Source organism: Trachypithecus francoisi, unplaced genomic scaffold (assembly GCF_009764315.1).
Source record: "Trachypithecus francoisi isolate TF-2019V2 unplaced genomic scaffold, Tfra_2.0 Lachesis_group0, whole genome shotgun sequence".
Lineage (NCBI taxonomy): Eukaryota > Metazoa > Chordata > Mammalia > Primates > Cercopithecidae > Trachypithecus > Trachypithecus francoisi.
The window spans coordinates 155,449,677-155,455,701 of NW_022681453.1; positions in this window are offsets into that span (position 1 = coordinate 155,449,677).

Here is a 6,025-nt window from a genome sequence, read left to right on the forward strand (position 1 = left end):
CATGGTGTAGGAAGCCCCTTGGACTTTGGTGGGAGCTTGAGGTAAGGAGCCATGCATATGGGAGGTGCCCTGCCAAGGCCAGACTGTGCTGCTTTGGAGCTCTTGTTCACAGGGCAGATGCCGGAGCAGTCCAGTTCCTTGGAAATAACTCAGCTGAGGATGGGAGTTGGCCTCTGGATTCCTCATTTCTAGGGCTGGTATAGACTGACTGAGACTTCCAGGAATAGGACTGTGGAAGGACAGGTTTATTCAGAGATCTTTGTCTAGTAGCCACCCACCACTTCATGAACCAGGCCGCAGGTTAGTGGTTTGGAGAATGGTGAACACTGCCAGGAAGAAATGGATACCATTCTTTCCAGAAGGGTCAGCCAAAAGGAGGGCCTTGATGAATACATGCCAAATCAGTGAATGTGGATGTCTTTAAGAGCAAGAAAGGGAAATGAACTTCTCTGTGTGTCCCCAAACAGTCCTGGGCCTGAACCCAGGATAACTCTTGACCCCCTCCCCTCTGACCTCTTCTACAGGCCCCCACTCCAATGTAGCCAGGACAGTGTTGCTTAGTAGCTACTGAGCATTCCTAGCAAGCACTCCCTACAGACTTTTTGAATTGCATGTCTGTGACCTTCAAGAGCTCTGGTTGGGCCAGAGAGGAAAAGGTAGAAGGCGGAAGGATAGCTACGCTCTGGCACGTTAGGACTCCAGACTGTGCGAACAGCTTCCTACGTAGGATTGGTTACCCCATGTCTTGACTCTTGAGCACTCTGACCAACAATGGATATTATCCCAAAACGTTTTAATTCCTATCTTTTGGTCCTTTCCCATGTTCCCCTGAAACAAGGTCTTAGAAACTGTACATTTCCATACTTGAGGATAGCATCTGTGTCTACCTGGATCTGGCGGGGGTAGGGGCTGGGAGGGGGCAGGCAGTGCAGAAGATGACTGTTAAAAGTAATTCTGGAGTGCTCACCTCCTGTCTATAGGCAGACCCTGGACTCCAGAGACCAATATTTGTAATCCAACTCTGCCTTTGTTACCCTTAAGTAAGGTATTTATTTCTCAGGGTTTATGCTTCTTAGTTGATAAAATGAGACTATTAATACCTACCCCACTCAACTTCTCTGGGGTAGGGAGGGCCTGGGTTAAAAGTAGGAATAGGAACTTGTGCTGAGCCCCAGCTCAAACAAACTCACTTCTTTCCTTGCTCACCCCTCTCCAAGACTACTGAGGGAAGGAACTCTGGGGAGGAAAGCCCCATCCAGTGTTCTATCTTTGTCTCCTCTCTGGGGAGACCCTCCAGGGTATTCTCAGTTCTTCCTTGTCCCAGACAAGGACAGACAGCCTGTAACATGGGGTCACTTGTCTACAGAAGGTGAAAGATTGGTCTGTGGAATAGAGAGCAGATAGGTACCATGCCATGTAACCCTGCCGAGTGGGGATGAGCAGCTCTTAGAAAGGAGGGGGCAAGGGCTGGAGTTCCTTGGAGGGGGAAGAGTGATGGGAAGAGCTTGCTAGGTACAGCATATATGCAGGCTTGGAGGTGAGAAAAAGCGGGATTCATGGGCACTAACATGCTCAACAATTGTTTCTTTCCATCTGCCTTCCCATTCCTCCACTCCAGAATACTACACCTCTTCTCAGGGATCTAGCCCCATCCTCATGGAGCTGCTTCCTCCTTCAGTATATGGCAGTTTTATCTTCTTCTCCAATGATGGAAAATCTATCTGACATTATCTTCTCAGCTATTCCTACTCTAAGATGTATACGAACATTTTAGAACCCATGATTCCTTTTCAATTTTGACAAAGCCTAGGTTCAACAACTTAGAAATTTTCGCCTTCCAGACCCTCCCTCTCTACCTTCCTCTCTCCTACCTTTTTTTTATTATGAAAAATATAGAGAAAGGTGCATAGACACTTAACAACAATAACATTAATGTATAAAGCAAACAGCCATGTAACCACCACACAGATCAAGAACATTACTAACACCTCAGAAGTCCTTCAGGCTCCCATTCCTGGTCAGGAGTCCCTTCCCCTTGCCAAGGAAGTCACTATACCCTCTCTTATGGCAATTATTTATTTCTTTATGTTAGAATTTATGCTGCCTACTTTTTTAGTCAGGTTTTTTCACTCAGCGTTGTGTTTTCAAGATTCAGCCATGTAGTTGCAAGTAGCTGTACTCATTTATCATTGTATAGCATTCCATTTTGTGGCTGTCACATAGTTTTATACCCTTTCTACAGTTAGGATACATACAGTTTGTTCCTAGCTTGAGGCTATTAGGAATAATATGTGCCACTATCATTATAGTTTATCTCCTGGTTCACATACGTACATGTTTCTTTGGATGTATATACTTTGGATGTCATAGGATTATGTATATGTTTATCTGGACTGGGTAATGCTACAATAAGTGGTTGTACCAATTTCTTCCTCTTCCAGTGGTACATGAGAATTCTTGTTGCTTTACATTCTCAACAAAACCCAGTTAATTTTTAGCCATTCTGGAGTATAGAATCAATAGATTTTTGTTTCCTTAATTAGTAATAAAATTAAGGGTTTTTTATTGTTTTTGACCATTTGGATTTTCTCCTTTGTGAAATTCCTGTTTAAATTCTTTGTCCATTTCTTTATTGGGTTACTTGTCATTTTGGCTTTTTGGGTTGTTGGTTTTTTGGTTTTAGTTGTTTTGAAGAAGGGTTTTTTTATTTTGCTTTTTTTTTGTTCTGTGAAGTTCTATATATTCTTTTGGATATAGGCTTTTCGTCAGTCATAGGTGTTAAAAATCCTTTCCCACTGTGTGTATAACTTTCCTTCTCATTCTCCTAATGGTTTCTTCTAATAACACAAGATCTTAATTTTAATGTTGTAAAATGTGTCATTCTTTTTTTGGGGGGTTAGTACCCGTGTGTAAGTGTTTAGATTTCTTTTCTCTGAAATCTTGAAGATATTCTCTTGGATTATCCTCCACACACTTTATATTTTTACCTATCCCATTTAGATCTGTAGTTTACCTAGAATTGCTCTTTACAGTGTGAAGTTCCAGTCAATTGTTTTTCCCTTATGGGCACCAAATTGTATCATTCCTCAGTTTTCTTTGAAGGGTTAAGTAACGTGTCCATAGTCACAGAGTAGTTGATGGAGCCAGTATTCAACCCCAGGAAGTAAGAAGTCTGTTTCAATTATCTGTGCTCTTCACTCACAATGCCTCAATACACATGTCAGATTTATTGGGTTCCACAAATAGAAACCTATGGAAATTTTGAATCAAATTGCATTTTAGGTTGAGACAAATTGTCATTTCCAGAATATTGAGTTTTCCAAAGTATGTAAGTGGAATACCCATTTATTTAGATTCTCTTTCATTTATATCCACAGTGATTTATAGTATTCTGTGTTTACATATTATATACATCATTTGTTAGATTCCTGGGTAAGTGATTTTACTGTAAATTTCATTGTTGTTAATCTATAGCAATCATTCTCAAAGTGTGGTCCCCTGATGAGGAGCATCAGCATCACCAGAGAGAACTGATTAAAAATGCAAATTCTTAATTTTTAATTTTTGTGAGTACATAGTAGGTATACATATGGGGTACATGAAATATTTTGATACAGGCATATAACATGTAATTATCACATCAGGGTAATTGGGGTATCCATTACCTCAAGCATTTATCCTGTGTTACAAACAATCCAGTTATATTCTTTTAGTTATTCTAAGATCGACAATTAAATTATCAACTATAGCTACTCTGTTGTGCTATCAAATACTAGATCTTATTCAATCTTACTATTTTTTGGTACCCCTAGAAATGCACATTCTTGGTGGGGCCCGGCAGCTCACACTTGTAATCCCAGCACTTTGGGAGGGTGAGGCCGGGGGGATCACCTGAGGTCAGCAGTTCAAGATTAGCCTGGCCAACATGGTGAAACCCTGTATCTACTAAAAACACAAAAATTAGCTGGGCATGGTGGCTGGCTCCTGTAATCCCAGCTATTCGAAAGACTGAGGCAGGAGAATCGCTTGAACCCAGGAGGTGAAGGTTGCAGTGAGCCGAGATCACACCACTGCACTCGAGCCTGGGTGACAGAGTGAGACTCCATCTCAAAAAAAAAAAAAAACCAGAAAAAAAGAAATGTGCATTCTTGAGCCCTGCCCTGGAGCTACTGATTTAGAAATGGGGGTGGAGCCCTAAAACCTGTATTTAATTTAGTTAATTAATTTATTTTTTGAGATGGAGTCTCGCTTTGTCATCCAGGCTGGAGTGCAGTGGTATGATCTCGATTCACTTCAACCTCCGCCTCCCAGGTTAAAGCAATTATGTCTCAACCTCCTGAGTTTAGCTGGGACTACAGGTACGTACCACCATGTCCAGCTAATTTTTGTGTTTTTAATAAAGACAGAGTTTCACCATATTGGTCAGGCTGGTCTTGAACTCCTGACCTCAGGTGATCCACCTACCTCAGCCTCCCAAAGTGCTGGGATTACAGGCATGAGCCACTGCACCCAGCCAAACCTGTATTTTAATAAAGTTCCAGAGCAAAGGTCCATACAAATACATTTGATGTTTGTATTTGGCAGACTTACCGAACTTTTTAATTAATCCTAACAATTTATTTATATGAATTTTTTTTTTTTTTTTTTTTTGAGACAGGGTCTCACTCTGTCACCCAGGCTGGAGTGTAGTGGTGCACTCTCGGCTCACTGCAGCCTCTGTCTCCTGGGCTCAGGTGATCCTCCCTCCTCAGCCTCCTGAATAGCTGAGGCCACAGGCATGCACCACCACACGCAGCTAATTTTTTTTTTTTTTTTTTTTTTAAGAGACAGGGTTTCACCATGTTGCCCAGGTTGGCCTCAAACTTCTGGACTCAAGCAATCTGTCTGCCTCAGCCTCCCAATGTGTTGGGATTATAGGCATGAGCCACTAAGCCCGGCCTGTATAAATTATTTTGATTTTGCATGTATCACCTGAAAGTAACTATGGCTGTATTTCTTCCTTTCAACATTTTATTTCTTTTTCTTGCCCTTCTGCAATGAATGGTTCCGAATTCTAGTAAAAGGTTGAAGAGAGGTAATACTCAACCTTTTGCTGAAGGGTAAGTTTTCAATACTAAGTATGGTTTTTTTCTGTCGATTTTTTTTGTGGATATCTTTTTTTTTCACCATGATACATAATTTAGTGGAGAGACAAACTATTCACACAGAGATGATAAGCATCACACAGCGCTTTAAGCAGATACTGGCAACACTGGAACTCACCACAGTAGCGATGAGAGAGGCTGCAAAATTATTAAAGTAGTACATCATGTGCTACAGTTAATTTTATGCAGTTATGATTTAATACTGCATTTTTGTGTTCCTATTTTTCTCTTTAAAAAATTTTTTTTTAACTTTTAGGTTTGGGAGTACAAGTGAAGGCTTGTTACATAGGTAAACTTGTGTCACGGGTTTGCTGTACAGATTATTTCATCACCCAGGTATTAAGCCCAGAAGCAGAGAAGATAACTATTGAGTACTGGGCTTAATACCTGGGTGGGTCTCTTTTATCAGACTAAAGAAGCTACCTTCGCTTTCTAATTTGCTAAGGGGCTTTTAAAAAAATAATTGATGTGGAAATTTATTAAATGATTTTTCTGCATTTTATTCAAGTGATCCTAAGGTTTTTCTCATTTGGCGAGTTATATTTATGTTTCAACATTAAACGAAGTTTGCATTCCAGCAATGAGCCAAGTTGATTGTCATTTTTTGTTGTTGTCTGTTTTTGTTTTTTTTTTTGAGACGGAGTCTCGCTCTGTCGCCCAGGCTGGAGTGCAGTGGCCGGATCTCAGCTCACTGCAAGCTCCGCCTCCCGGGTTTACGCCATTCTCCTGCCTCAGCCTCCCGAGTAGCTGGGACTACAGGCGCCCGCCACCGCGCCCGGCTAGTTTTTTGTATTTTTTTAGTAGAGACGGGGTTTCACTGTGTTAGCCAGGATGGTCTCGATCTCCTGACCTCGTGATCCGCCCGTCTCGGCCTCCCAAAG